This window comes from Callithrix jacchus, chromosome 13 (genome assembly GCF_049354715.1).
Source record: "Callithrix jacchus isolate 240 chromosome 13, calJac240_pri, whole genome shotgun sequence".
Classification (NCBI taxonomy): Eukaryota; Metazoa; Chordata; class Mammalia; order Primates; family Cebidae; genus Callithrix; species Callithrix jacchus.
The window spans coordinates 9,194,969-9,211,231 of NC_133514.1; the positions used below are offsets into that span (position 1 = coordinate 9,194,969).

The window sequence follows — 16,263 nt, forward strand, 5'->3', positions numbered from 1 at the left end:
ACTCTTGCCGAGTCCAGCATCACGCCTGCAGCCCCCTCTGCTGGCTCCCAATAGGTACATCTGCGAAGAGCAAGTCCAGGCAAATGAACACTCCATTATGTTCATCTGATTGGCCCCATGCTTTCTGGCTTCCTATCCTATGAGTAGAGTCAAAAAAATACTTTCTCCTCGGCCAGGCTTGGTGGTTCGTGCCTATAATCCCAGCACTTTGGGAGACCAGCGTGGGCAGATCATGAGGTCAGGATATCGAGGCCAGCCTGGCTAACATGGTAAAACCTCGTCTCTACTAAAAATACAATAATTAGCTGGGCATGGTGGTGCGCGCCTGTAGTCCCAACTACTCGGGAGGCCGAGGCAGGAGAACCACTTAAACGCAGGAGGCAGAGATTGCAGTGAGCCGAGATGGCTCCATTGCACTCCAGCCTGGCAAAAGAGCAAGACTCCAACTCAAAAAAAAAAAAAAAAAAACTTTCTTCTGAACTAAAGGAAAGATAAATGGCCTCCTGTAGGCTTCTTTCCCTTGAAATCCCTTTTGATTTCTAGTTACCCATCTAAAGAAGGAAGAGACAGTGCATCTTCCAGATGGAAATAAGCTCTGGCTTCTTCTGGGTCATGGAGAAGAGAGGGAATGGAAGCAATGTAAAATGAAAATCCAAAGACTATCCTCCAACAGAGCTAGTATTGTTCCCAGTTCTTGACACAGAACTTCAATAACTTACAGAATTTTCTGAGCAGTACAAGTGCCTCTGTTAAGCTAATGAGGTCACTCAGGTTAGGCCCCCTTCATGATGCGGCTGTCACCAGGAAGACCAAGCAGGTAGATAAAGGTCCGACTTTCAGCTGCTGGACCTCTGGGAAGAGGCTGGAGACCAAGTTCAATCAAGCAACCAATGATTTGCTCAGTCAATGAAGCCCCAGTAAAACCTCTGAACACCAACTCAGCGGAGCTTCCTCCTGGTCAGTGAACACATTGATGTGCCAGGAAGGTAAAGTGCCCCAGCTCCGTGAGGAGGAGGTATGAAAGCTCTGCTGGCCATGACTGGATTCCTGACCCACAGAAACAGCTAAATAATAAATGTGTGTTGTTTTAAGCCACTAAATTTTGGGGTAACTTGTTACACAGCAACAGATAGCCAATATGCATCCCAACAAGTGAAAACAAATATTAAATGTGACACTTCTCTGTGAATTTTTAGTACAGCAAATGCAAAGATAATATGTTAAAAACAGAAAGGAAAATATGGAACTTCTACAAAGAATAAAGATTAACATTCAAACATCAGAAAGTGACCAATCAATACAATGCTAAGAGACAATAAGTATCTGCCTAAAAGTAAGCACCCAGAGTGAAGAGAAAATACACATGACACGTCAGAGCCAGTCTACAACTCTCAGACCTTTCCTTTTTATTTATTTATTTTTTTGACACACAGTTTTGCTCTAGTCACCCAGGCTGGAGTGCAAAGGCTCAATCTCAGCTCCCTGCAACCTCTGCCTCCCAGTTCAAATAATTCTCCTGTCTCAGGAGAGAATACCTCCTAGTAGCTGGGATTACAGGTGCCTGCCACCATGCTCGGCTACTTTTTGTGTTTTTATTCAAGACATGGTTTCGCCATGTTGGCAAGGCTGCTCTTGAACTCCTGACCTCAGATGATACACCTGCCTTGGCCTCCCAAAGTGCTGGGACTATAGGTATGAGCCACTGCACCCAACCTGAATAAACTCTTAAAAGATGCATGTCAGAAAGAATACCAAACCCAAAGAAAGGAGTAAAATAAGTAAGGGTGAGTTGGGAATTGGCATATATGAGGGCAAATTTAAACAAACACTGACTGTATAAAGCAACAGTAATAAAAAACTGGGGGACATTGGCCAGACACGGTGGCTCATGCCTGTAATCCCAGCACTTTGGGAGGGCAAGGCAGGTGGATCATGAGATCAAGAAATCGAGACCATCCTGGCCAACGTGGTGAAACCCCATCTCTACTAAAAATACAAAAATCAGCTGGGCATGGTGGCACGCTCCTGTAGTCCTAGCTACTTGGGAGGCTGAGGCAGGAGACTCCCTTAAACCTGGGAGGTAGAGGTTGCAATGAGCTGAGATCGTGCCATTGCACTCCAGCCCGGGCGACAGAGCGAGACTCTGTCTCAAAAAGAAAAAGTGGAGGGGTGATTAAAAACATGTTGGAACCAAATATTGAAGAAAATACCATGTAAGAAAATAAGTTATTAATCAGAGTTAAATATTCTTTTTTTTTTTTTTTGACACAGAGTCTCACTTTGTTGCCAGGCTGGAGTGCAGTGATGTGATCTTGGCTCACTGCAACCTCTGCCTCCTGAGTTCAAGTGATTCTCCTGCCTCTGCCTCCTGAGTAGCTGGGACAACAGGGGCATGCCACCATGCCCAGCTAATTTTTGTGTTTTTAGTAGAGATGAGGTTTCACCATATTGGCCAGGATGGTCTTGATCTCTTGACCAAGCTGGGTAGAAGAGTAGAGATACTGACTAACTTTAGACTTTAGGCTTCGTTAAATACACTATGCATATGTTAAAACGAGGACAATCACTAAAAGAACAGAAACAGAATTGTAAATTACAAATCAGTAGATAGAAAAGAGGTAACTAGAACTATAAAGATAACTCAAATGACCCAATAGAAAAGAAAAATAAATAGACGAAGTAAAATAAAAGAATGATAAATAGAAATACACATTAGCTGGGCACAGCGTCTTATGCCTGGAATCCCAGCACAAGGCAGGAGGATCATGAGGTCAGGAGTTCGGGATCAGCCTGACCAACATGGTGAAACCCATCTCTACTAAAAATACAAAAATTAGTTGGGCATGGTGGTGGGCACCTGTAATTCCAGCTACTCAGGAGGCTGAGGCAGGAGACTCGTTTGAACTCGAGAGGTGGAGGTTGCAGTGAGCTGAGATCGTGCCATTGAACTCTAGCCCAGGCAACAGAGCAAGACTCCATCTCAAAAAAAAAAGCATAAGTAAATCCAAACATATTTATCACAGACATTTATCACAGAAATAAGACTATCCTTACAAGTTCAATGACAGAAACTCACCACTGAAGATAAGAAAAAATTAGTTTATAGATATAGATATGATAGATAGTATAGATGTACAGTTAGTTTTAAATATGTATCAGGAAAACACTAAGCAGAGAAATAGCTTTGTGAGTATCTCTGACCAATCTGGTTCACCTTTTTTTTTTCCCGCTAGATGGACTTTCACTCTTGTCGCCCAGGCTGGGGTAACAATGGTGCTGACTTGGCTCACTGCAACCTCCACCTCCTGAGTTCAAGTGATTCTCCTGCCTCAGCCTCCTAAACAGCTGAGATTACAGGTGCCCACCACCACACCCAGCTAATTTTTGTATTTTTAGTAGCACTAGGGTTTTGCCATGTTGGCCAGGCTGGTCTCAAACTCTTGACCTCAGGTGATCTGCACGCCTTGGCCTCCCAAAGTGCTGGGATTACAGGCATGAGCCACTGTGCCCGGTCCCAATCTGGTTCAACTTTTATGTAACAAAGTTATGAGTTGTTTTTCAGTTCCCATGGACCCCCAGGTTAAAGGTCACATAACCTGAGCAGGCCCAGATGAACCAAGTGTGCAACCACAGGGGGAGCCTAGGTGCTCAGATGAAGGAGTGGGGACTGGGTTAAGAAGTGGACACCAGCCGGGCACGATGGCTCACGCCTGTAATCCCAGCACTTTGGGAGGCCAAGGCAGGTGGATCACGAGGTCAAGAGATCGAGACCAGGTCAACAAGGTGAAACACTGTCTCTACTAAAAATACAAAAAATTAGCTGGGCATGGTGGCGCGTGCCTGTAATCCCAGCTACTCAGGAGGCTGAGGCAGGAGAATTGCCTGAACCCAGAAGGCGGAGGTTGCGGTGAGCTGAGATCGAGATCGCACCATTGCACTCCAGCCTGGGAAACAAGCACGAAACTCTGTCTCGAAAAAAAAAAAAAGACACCACATGGCAGGATCCAGGATCCAATCAGATCAAGCTCTGACATTACCCCATGGAAAGATCCAATCAGATCATGATTCCGGCTATCCCCTCACTGCAACATCCAATCAGATCATACCTCATTACCCTATGCTTGTAAAGCCTGCCTCAGCCCCAAGCTTGGGGAGATGGATTTGAGCACTGCCTTTTGTTTTGCCAGTTCACTCACGATAAAGCTTTTCTTTCTCGAAAGCCGGTGCCATGCTATTTGCTTCTATGTGCACTGGGCAGCGAGCCCACTGATTGCCTATAACAGCTTTAATGCTGAAAAGCAATAGTAGAATTAAAGACAGCCATCTAAGGAGGAAAGGATCAATTCACCGCCAAGACGATCACAATTTGTGCGAACTTGTGTGGCCTTAACAATATAGCCTCAAAACATACAATTTTTTTTAACTTTCCAAGGAAAAATGGTCAAATTCAAAGTCATACTGAAAAGTTTAATATATATCTCTCAGCAAGTTACATAACTAGAGGAATAAAACGATTCCAAAAATATAAACAAAACAATTAAAAGCCTAATCTAATGAGCATATGTAGAACCCTGCACCCAATAATTATAAATAAATTTTCTTTTCAAGTACATTATACAGGGAACAATTATAAAAATTGGTCATACTCCTAAGTTGTTCAGGAATTCTCAGCCAATGTAATTGAATCAATATCATACTGACCATTCTTTGACCATTAGGCAATAAAATAAGAAGTAAATATCCAAAAGTTCAACAATAATAAAGTTATACAGTTAGCACTTAAGAGCTTCTAAAATGTCATTGCAAACAAAGCTTTGTGAATCCGTATATTCCCCTTCTCCTGGAAATCATAAAGAACCAGCAAGGAGAACCAAAGACACTTTTATAAACCCCATCTTTTCAGTGAAACCAGGAGGCAGATCTAACCCACAGACTACAAATTATCTGTAGAAGCTGCCAAAAGCCACTGAAATGGGGCAAAAGCCACTCAAGAGGAACTGAAGAGAAGAAAACACAGTGGAAGTTGTTCTTGTAAAACACCAGCAAAAACCTGCTCCTTGGGGATAAGGGAAAAAACAAAAGCCAACAGTTATTTCCTTTACTTGCAGCAACTTATCCTCTATTTGCGACGGTGGGTGTGGGAATGGCAGAGGCGGGGTGTCCTGTGTGGTTCAGTGAAACCAAGGGCAGGGATAACACGCATGAGTCACGTTTGTCTCTGTGACCACCAGAATTCATCTTTCAAGTATAAAAATGAAAAACAATACTAAACATACAAGAACTCAGGGAACATTGTTCCCATGAGCCTCCCTGAGGAAATTAATAAAGGATGAATCTCAGCCAACCAAGTTAGGGAAATAACAGAAAAAGAATGGCTGACTACATATAGAACTGAAACACGAAGTTTAAAGAAGTAGGCTCTACTCTGCATGCTGTATTCCCTGACATGCAGAAAAGGTTCAGTTAGTAGAAATGTGACAGGAAAGTGAGAAGAAAGCATGGAAATTAGGGTAAATTCATTGAATACTTAATCCAAAATAGCCAGGAGTTCCAAAATACAGCTTAGAGCTAATAAAGTAATTATAAGTATAAACATCCATTATAGTATCAATACAATACAATACAACGAATAATAATATTAATAAATGCAAAATAGGTGGTTGAGGAATGGAAATGGGGAGAAAAAGAAAACAAGCTAATTTTATGATTGCTCTTAGAAAGAAACTAATATTCTTCAAGGAAATAGAATTCTGAGGTAATTATATGATTATATAGAAGTAACCTTGAAATAAAAATAACAACTTTACTAATTACCAAAAAAATTAAGCAAAGAAGCAAAGAGTTCACGGCTAATACATTTTTAATATACTTATTTGTTTGTTTGTTTATTTGAGATGGAGTCACACTCTTGTTGCTCAGGCTGGAGTACAGTAGCAGGATCTTGGCTCACTGCAACCTCTGCCTCCCAGGTTCAGGTGATTCTCCTGCCCCAGCCTCCTGAGTACCTGGGATTAGAAGTGCATGCCACCACACCCAGCTAATTTTTGTACTTTAAGTAGAGACGGGGTTTCACCATGTTGGCCAGGCTGGTCTTGAACTCAGGTGATCTGCCCACCTCAGCCTCCAGAAGCGGTGGGATTAACAGGCATGAGCCACCATGCCCGGCCAACATACTTTATTTTTTAGAACAATTTTAGGTCCACAGCAAAACTGAATGGAACATAGAGAGTTCCCACATACCTGCCTCTACATGCTCACAGCCTCTCCCTTCAGAATCCCTACGCAGAGTGCTATGTTTGTTACAATTGATGAAGCTACACTGGAACGGCACTGTTGCCCAGACCCATAGTTTACATTTGGGTTCACTCTTGGAAATGTACATTCTGTGGGTTTGAACAGATGTATGATGATGTGTATCCATCATTATGGTATCATACAAAGCCGTTTCATTGCCCCCCAAAATCCTCTGGGTTCTGCCTGTTCATCCCTCCCTTCCCACTAAGCTCTGGCAACCACTGTTTTTTTTCCCTGTCTCCTTAGTTTTGCCTTTTCCAGAATGTCATATAGTTGAAACTATACAGGACGTAGTCTTTTCCAATTGGCTTCTTTTACTTAGTAACCTGCAATTAAGTTTCCTCCTCCATGTCTTTTCGTGGCTTCATACTTCATATTTCTTTTAATGCTAATACAGTGTAGACATATATATCCACTGATTTATCGATGGACATCTTGAATGATTCCAGGCTTTGACAATCATGAATACTGCTGCCATAAACATCTGTATGCAGTGTTTGTGTGGATACCAGCTTTCATTTCCTTTGTGTAAATATCAAGGAGCACAATTGCTGGATCATATGGTAAGAATATGGTTAGTTTTGTATAAAACTGCCCAATCATCTTAAGAATTTTAAACATAAAAACAGAATGCAAAACATTAAATAATATGATACAACCAAGACCAAACATCACTTTCATATTAATAAATGCAAAGCGACTATTATGAGAGACAGATTTTTTGATTGGGTCAAAAAACAACATCTTGTTTTTGTTTTTAAACAAAGTCTCGCTCTGTCACCGAGGCTGGAGTCAGTGGTGCAATCTCAGCTCACTGCAACCCTGCCTCCCGGGTTCAAGCCATACTTCTGCATCAGCCTCCTGAGTCTATATTCTAAAACTTTCTCTCCTATTTTTCCCTTAATATTTTTGCCACAACCCTGAGTGAATTCCCACAAGATACCACTTCACTCCCATTCGGATGACTATCATCAAAAAGCAAGACCAAAAATCATCAAATATTATTGAGACGTGGAGAAGCTGGAACCCTCATGCACTGCTGGTGGCACATAAAGCAGAGCAGCCACTGTGGATAACAATACGATGGTTCCTCAAACATTAAACATAGAATGACCAGATGACCCAGCAGTTCTACTTCTAAGTAGGTGCCCAAAAGAATTCACAGCAGAGACTCAAACAGGAACTGGTTCACCCAGTTTCTTAGCAGCATGATTCTCAATAGCCAGAAGGTAGAAGCAACCCAGCTATTTACCTATGGATGAACAAAATGTGCTCTATTCATACAACGGGATATTATCCAGACTTTAAAATGGAAAGCAACTTTGGGAGGCTGAGGCAGGTGGGTCAAGAGGACAGGAGTTAAAGACCAGCCTGGCCAACATGATGAAATCCCATCTCTACTAAAAATACAAAAATGAGCCCAGCATGGTAGCGGGTGCCTGTAATCCCAGCTACTCAGGAGGCTGAGGCAGAGAATTGCTTGAACTCAGGAGGTGGAGGTTGCAGTGAGCCGAGATCACCCCGCTGCACTCCAGCTTGGGTGACAGAGCGATACTTTGTCTCAGGGGAAAAAAAAAAAAGGAAAGCAGTTCTGACACATGCTACCACATGGATGAACCTTGAAGATATTACAAGAAGTGAAGAAAGCCATAAAAAAGAAGAATAAGGAGTTAATGTTTTAAAGGGAAGACGAAAGCTCTGGAGACAGGCAGTGGTGGTGACTGCAGAGCAATGAAATTGTGCTTAATGCCACTGAACTGCACATTTTAAAATGGCAAAAGGGGTAAATTTTATGTACCACTTATTTTATCATAATTTTAAAAATTCAGTCTTGAATGACTGGGTTTTTGGCTCAAGGCAAATAGAAGGGAACATACATTTTGAGTAGTATGCGGAAGAGTGGTCTCACTCGGTCAATAACTGTGTTTAAGTGCCTACTCTGTCACCTACACTATAATGGACGTTCAATGGTCCATTTTGAGGACAAACCAGTAAAAAGGCAATTATAATGAAGAGTGGTAAGTGCTATCTGAGGATAAATACAAGCTGGCACATTGAAATATGACACAGAGGACCTGCCCAGACCCACAGACAACTGTCCATGCAGTTTTTATGGAGCACAGCAAAGCTGGCCTGCACGTCACACCTTCTGAAGAGCATTCCAGTGCAGGGCAGAGTGACAGTCAACCAAGCAACATTTTTAATCTTCCATGTGACATTAGCTTAAAATTGGGGGCTTTGATATGACACATGAGGTTGGTGTTTCCTTCAAAAGAAATATGCAACATCTTTTCCCTTTTAAGCCATATGTAGGGCATCTCATTAATAATGTTATATGGTGGCCAGGTGTGGTGGCTCACACCTGTAATCCCAGCACTTTGGGAGGCCAACATGGGTGGATCAGGAGGTCAAAAGATCGAAACCATCCTGGCTAACACAGTGAAACTCCTTCTTTACTAAAAATACAAAAAATTAGCTGGGTGTTGTGGCAGGTGCCTGTAGTCCCAGCTACTCTGGAGGATGAGGCGGGGAATCACTTGAACCCAGGAGGTGGAGGTTGCAGTGAGCTGAGATCGTGCCACTACACTCCAGCCTGGGCAACAGAGTGAGACTCTATCTCAATCAATCAATCACTCAATCTAATTTTTTTTAATGCCAGTTGGCTTATTGCAAGGTGCATTTAGTGACCTGGAAAGGACACATTCCTCACAGCAGCATCTTCCTTTAGAGATGCGGGAGGCAGATGAGGGAGGATCCCTGGAGAACCTCCGATCTGCCCCACAAGTGTTTACATCACATGCTTTTGTGAACATGAAGGAACCCACCCTGGGCCTTGTCTGGAATTGTCCACAATGTGCAAGGGGCCTGTCTGCACACTGGGAGACTGCAGTGGAGCCACTGGGATTTGTGCCTTATGCAGGAGGGAGGAGCCTGGCCTCTTCAGCTCGTGTGTGTGTGTGCGTGTGTGTGTGCGCATGCACGTGTGTGTGCATGTGTGTATTTGGTGGCCTGGTATTCAATCTGTGGGAGTCTGTTGGCAGAACACCCCTCCCCGCAATTTTTTTTTTTTTTTTTTTTGCTGAGAGCTTTCTTTATAAATTCCACTGTCCTCACTTTTCAATGTGTTTGAGTGCCTAATTTTTCCTGGTCATGTGACAAGAACCTGGATTTTAGCTGAACTAAGGAGTAAAAAATCCCCCATCACTTTGATACTCCCCTGTTCAGGTGGAATGTGGGTGGGGCATAGAGCCTATTTTCCTTGATAAAAACTTTTCGTAGAGGATAAATGGGGTTGAAAACACCTGTAGCATTCTTATTTCTTTCTTTGGTTTAACAGTAGCATTACTGGTGGGTGCAGTTGCTCATGCCTGTAATCCCAACACTCTGGGAGCCCAAGGTGGGTGGATCACGAGGTGAGGAGATTGAAACCATCCTGGCTAACACGGTGAAACCCAGTCTCCACTAAAAATACAAAAATTAGCTAGGCATGGTGCCACATACCTGTAGTCACAGGTAGTCGGGAGGCTGAGGCTGGAGAATCACTTGAATCGGGGAGGTGGATGTTCCAGTGAGCCGAGATCACGCCACTGCACTCCAGCCTGGGCCACAAAGTAAGAATCCATCTTAAAAAAAAAAAAATAGTAGCATTACTGCTACCACACGGAGCCCATGAAGATAAATATAATCTGTAGGGTGACATGCTCTTTTTTAAAGCTTTGGTCACATGTTCACGAGTTCCTTCCAGAAAATTTGGCCCACTCCTAAACAATGCATGACATTATTTACTGGGAAAGAATATGGGGCAACTGGTTGGAAGCTTTAGGTATCCCTGAAAGATAAACTTATTGAATTTTTTTGAGGACATATATGTACTTCTATTTTCTTACAAATGGCCCATCCTTTCTTTCCATATGACAGGTGAATGCTTGTGGATATGTTGTTGCCATTGCTTTTCCTTCCTATAATAACTTGATAAGGAAAAGAATCCTGGGCTGCTATGACTTGAGTCTGAGGCGAAGAAAACATGTGCCCAACACACCCTAGAACCACGTCTCCAACTGCGCAGCTCCTTACTTTCCCCGGGCCTCCACCCAGCCATGCCACTTTTAATAATTGCCACCTTGCTTTCTCCGCATTTATGTCTCCTGTGATGTCTGCCCAGTACCTCTGATCTCTTCCTGCCCTGACTTTTAGATTGGTGCCTTGTTGCTTCTACTCAGTGTCAGGGTTCTCGCCCATGTGGCACTCCTTGTCCTCTGAGTCCTGTCCGGCAGGTAGCACTTTCCCTCATCCCAGGACCTGATTTCCATGGCAGATTCTGGCTTCAAAGAAGTCTGACCCAGGACATCAAGCTCAGGCTGAGCCCAGCAAATATGCTCAAAACATAAGTGGCATATAACAGATGATGAGGTGAAAGACACTGAATGAGATATGATAGAAAGGCACCAGTTTGCTGAGATTTGGTCCTCATTTTCCCGTTATCTTAGAGAAAACAGGAACAGAGAGAAAGAGAGAGCAATTCTGATTTTCTGGTTATTAAAGTAAATTACCGAGACTGCAGAATTCTCATTAGGTTATCGTTCTGTAGCTGCAATAGCTACGACAGATGCATAAGTTCCTCCTCCACGGTCAGGTGCTCCACCCATAGCAACTCCGTTTTTTTTGAGATGGAGTCTCACTCTGACAATCAGGCTGGAGTGCAGTGGCACCATCTTGCCTTACTGCAACCTCCACCTCCCAGGTTCAAGTGATTCTCCTGACTCAGCCTCCAGCGTAGCTGGGATTACAGGCCTATGCCACCATGCCTGGCTGACTTTTGTATTTTTAGTAGAGAAGGGGTTTCAGCATACTGGTCAGGCTGATCTCAAATGCCCGACCTTGTGATTCGCCTGCCTCAGCCTCCCAGAGTGCTGGGATTACTGGAGTGAGTCACCGTGCCTCACTCCAGTCATAAGCCACATCACTTAATTTCCAATTATCATCCTCCACTCAAGCTAATGATCCTGTCTTCCAACTCTGAACCCAAACTTTTCATGTCCTACCAGCTCCCTTCATGAAGCCAACCGCCAGCTCAATAAGCAAAGTTCTGGCCCAAGTCCAAACTCCCATCTGTGCTGGGGTCTCCGGTTCACCATGGCCAGGCCCTGGCACTGAGGTCTCTGACCCTGGTTTTCCAGTTATTGTCCTATCTTTCCTACAGACTTCCTGTTTGCTGACCCTCTGACTGAATTTTGACTCAGAACACACGTTTTCCTAACAGGGTCAGCCTGCTCTGATAGGAATGTTTGTCAACATTATAGCAATAAGTGACTAAGTCATGGTCAACTGATTAACCTGATAAAGTAGTTTTCCATTGCAAAAGTCATAAGCCAAATAAATTTGGCCCATTTCTCTCATATTCTTACTACATTCAAACAGCAGTTGGCAAATTTCTGTAAGGAACCAGGTAGTAAAAGTTTAGACTCTGCAGGCCAAGTGGTGTAATCAAGGATATTTGTAGGTGTTATATAACAAGAAATAAACCAAATTTCTACAAATTTTTAATCATGAAATTAAAACATATTTATTTTTCTAATATAGATATACTATGAAGAAGAATAAAATTCTTTTTTGAAGGCTAGGTAATGCTTTACTTAATTGGGAACCAAAGTTAGTGATCCCTATCACCAAAGTCAAGTACAAACGATCACTTGCTTATATTTATGGCCAGGCATGGTGACTCACGCCTGTAATCCCAGCACTCTGGGAGGCTGAGGTGGGTGGATTACCTGAGGTCAGGAGTTCAAGGCCAGCCTGGTCAACATGGTGAAACCCTGTTTGTACTAAAAATACAAAAATCAGCCAGGCATGGTGCACGTGCCTGTAGTCCCAGTTACTCTGGAGGCTGAGACAGGAGAATTGCTTAAACCCGGGAGGCGGAGGTTGCAGTGAGCCGAGATGGCACCACTGCACTCCAGCCTGATTGTCAGAGCGAGACTCCATCTCAAAAAAAAAGTTCATTTGTTCATGTTTATCTGTGATTAGATTTGGAGTATTTCATTTTTGCAAATGTCTTTTCACATTAACAGGAATGACCAACTACTGACATAATCCATGAACATATGATTTTAATGGACAATATTCATCAAAAGGATATTTTAGAATTCTATTAGATTCTTCTCTTGATAGTTTTAGCATATTGCTACACTGCAGATTAATCACTTCTGGTTGAAAGGTAGGCAGAAGCTCCTCAATTCCACAGATTAATGCATTTTGAAGTATGAAATTTCAATCCATACTTGCATTGAGGTTAAAACTAGTTTGAGTTTAGAAATTATACCCACTACAAAATTGTGTAAGAATGAAGGCTTTGGCTGGACGTGCTGGTTCACACCTGTAATCCCAGTGCTTTGGGAGGCTAAGGGAGGTGGATCACACGGTCAGGAGATCAAGACCATCCTGGCCAACATGGTGAAAACCCTGCCTTTACTAAAATACAAAAAAATTAGTTGGGCATGGTGGTGCACGCCTGTAGTCCCAGCTACACAAGAGGCTGAGGCAGGGAAATCCTGAACCTGGGTGGTGGAGGATGCCATGAGCCGGATCATGCCACTGCACTAAAGCCTAGGTGACAGAGCAAGACTCTGAAAAAAAAAAAAAAAGAATGAAGATCTAATTCCTTGCTTTAAGTTTTCACATCACTTCAAGTGTATAAAGTAGCTTGACGTATTTGTGATCCAAATAACATGACTGTCAACAATGACTTTCTAGCAATGTAAATGTTATACACAAGTACTAGTTTGCCTTCAAATTTCAGGTTTATTTTAAAATATTAACAAGTCTGAAACCAAGTTTCCAGAGCAATGTAGTATTGAAAGGAGTTCCTCCTTCTCATTAAAAAAAATATATATTTTTTGAGACAAAGTTTCACTCTGTTGCCTAAGCTGGAGTCCAGTGGTGTGATCTCAGCTCACTGCAAACTCCAGCTCCTGGGTTCAAGCCATTCTCCTGCCTTACCCTCCTGAGTCGTGGAAACTACAGGCATGCACCACCACATCCGGCTGATTTTTATATTTTTAGTAGAGAGGGGATTTCACTATGTTGGCCACACTGGTTTTGAACTCCTGACCTCAGGTGATCCACCTGCCTCGGCTTCCCAAAGTGCTGGGCTTACAGGCATGAGACACCATGCCTGGCCAAAAATGTAATCCTGACCATAGAACTTTACCACTGTTGAGCCACTGAAAACAAGTCAGGACATTCAGCTTTTATATCTGACAACATTTTACAGAAGTGACAATGGTTAAGTCTACCAAGAACAATGAGAGTTAACACTGAAACTACTGATTCAATAACATATGATATATTCAAATATTTTCTGCCTAGTGCTGCTGCTGATGATAAAATAAATAACCATAGACTTTAAACACTGTGTATTTTCACAAGCTTTGTAAATTTGTCCAAGACTTTTTCTGCTCCACACATATTTTACCATCATCAGCTGGATCACATCTTATCAGATCCCACTTCATGTTGTACTTGTGTTTTCCCAACTTCTGTGACCCTATTCCATTCAGAAGTGCTCTCAGTAGACTGTTCATCAAGGCTAACCTTTCCTCATTCTAAACTCAGCAGTGACTCCTTAAACAACTGAAAAGCATTGGTAACATCTGTCAGCTCATTAAGAACGAAGAGAAATCATTTACTTTGCAAAGTCATTTACTCTGTTTTTGATACTGGTATTTATCCCAAATTCCCCAACTCCTTGAGCAACTATTCTTGCTGAAAGGCTGATGTTCTTATTTTCTTTGGACACATTCCTTTGGCTGCTAATCAAACATGGCATAATTAACTTACCATCAATAAATAGCTCTCCTTCCTTGGTTAACAAATGAGCCTCATGGAAAATCACTTTGCTTGCAACATCTTTTTTCTCTTTCTTTTTCTTTTTTTTTTTTTTTTTTTGTTTTTGAGAGGAAGTTTCTCTCTAGTCGCCCAGGCTATGATCTCTGCTTCCTGCAACCTCCACCTCCCGGGTTCAACCAATTCTCCTTTCTCAGCCTTCCTAGCAGCTAAGATTACAGGTGCTCGCCGTCAAGCCCAGCTCATTTTTGTATTTTTTAGTAGAAACGAGGTTTCACCATGTTGGCCAGGCTGGACCTGAACTCTTGACCTTAGGTAATCCACCAACCCCGGCCTGCCAGAGTGCTGGGATTATAGGCGTGAGACACCATAACCAGCCGGAGCATCATTTTCCCTGTTTATTTTTGTGAAGAAATTCCACTATATTAAAATATTCTATTTTAAATTAATTTTGAGACCACTGCCTTTCTATAAATTAGGAAGGTTATGATAAGTGCGTAGTCTGGTTATGATGATGCATATTCTATTTTTAGCACAACTATAGTGTCGTTCTATCATAAACATGGTTCTTTGTCATCTAATTCAATCACAGAATAATCAACACTGCTATGCCTTAAAAGTATGACATTCAAAGTCTTCTTTTTGGCCAAGCGCAGTGGCTCACACCTGTAATCCCAGCACTTTGGGAGGCCGAGGTGGGTGGATCACTGGAGATCAGGAGCTTAAGACCAGCCTGGCCAACATGGTGAAACCCTATCTTTACTAAAAATACAAAAATTAGCCAGGCACGATGGCAGACGCCTGTAATCCCAGTTACTCAGGAGGCTGAAGCAGGAGAAGTGCTTAAACCCGGGAGGCAAAGGTTGCAGAGAGCCAAGATCGCACCACTGCACACCAGCCTGGGCAACAGAGCAAGACTCCATCTCAAAAATAAAAAAATAGCCGGGTGCAGTGGCTCATGCCTGTAGTCCCAGCACTTTGGGAGGCCGAGGCAGGTGGATCACGAGGTCAAGAGATCGAGACCATCCTGATCAACATGGTGAAACTCCATCTCTACTAAAAATACAAAAAATTAGCTGGGCATGGTGGCACGTGCCTGTAATCCCAGCTACTCAGGAGGCTGAGGCAGGAGAATTGCCTGAACCCAGGAGGCCGAGGTTGTGGTGAGCCGAGATGGTGCCATTGTACTCCAGCCTGGGTGACAAGAGCGAAACTCTGTCTCAAAAATAAAATAAAATAAAAAATTTAAAAGCCCTCTTTTTCATTTCCTTTCCTTTTTTGTTTTGTTTTCACATAATGGGTATGCATTGGGTAATAAAGTAAATAAAATATCACAGGATGGAGATATGTATGACACTTAAAATAATGTCAAGTTTGGAGTTTACTGTGATTTGGAATGTGCTGAGGAGCATGGCTCATGAGTTCCCCACTCAGGTGTATGGTGGCTACATAATCCCACCACTGCAGCCCAAGAGCAACCAGAGACCGCTCAGAAGCTCATAAATGAACAAGCGTGGATATTTCTAACAAAACCTTAAGTATGGATACTGGAATTTGAAGTTCATACAATTTTCACGTGTCACAAAATGTTATTTAAAAAGCAAATTCTTTTCAGCCATTTAAATGCGTAAAAACCATTCTTAGCTCATGGGCCATACAAAAGCAGATGGTCAACTGGCTTTAATCTGCAGGCTGTAATTTACTGACCCCTGTATTAAAACAAACAGCAGGGAAGTCAAAGTTAAAAGTCATACTGTCTGGTGACGTTATGTCTTTGCCAAACTCGGTTTGTGATCGTTACTCTGATAAAAAGCAATAGCACATGAAAATCAAGATGGAACAGAAAAGGAGGGTGGTGGCTGAGCGTGGTGACTTACACCTGTAATCCCAGCACTTTGGGAGGCCAAGGTGAGTGTATCAGGAGGTCAGGAGTTTGAGATCAGCCTGACCAACAAAGCAAAACACCAACCCCACTAAAAATACATCAAATGGCAGTAACCCTAAATTTAAATCGACTAAATCCCCCAATCACAAGACACAGCCAAAATCCAACGGCATGTTACATCCAGACCTGTTTCACAGGCAAGGATACGCAAAGACTCAAAACAAAGGGATGGAGAAAGATTT

General features: G+C 42.6%; 1 long non-coding RNA gene across 9 annotated transcripts in view; it reads right to left on the reverse strand.

The window, feature by feature from the left end:
- The window catches only part of LOC118146718 (uncharacterized), a 136,524-nt gene that overhangs the window by 72,053 nt on the left and 48,208 nt on the right, over positions 1–16,263 (reverse strand). For 7 of the 9 annotated variants that reach the window (XR_013525446.1, XR_013525442.1, XR_013525443.1 and 4 more), the window contains one exon: positions 9,796–9,917. The exons of the other annotated variants lie outside the window; for them this stretch is intronic. This is a non-coding gene — a long non-coding RNA (uncharacterized LOC118146718). The remainder of the gene's footprint in view (positions 1–9,795; positions 9,918–16,263) is intronic. 9 annotated transcript variants of the gene reach the window in all.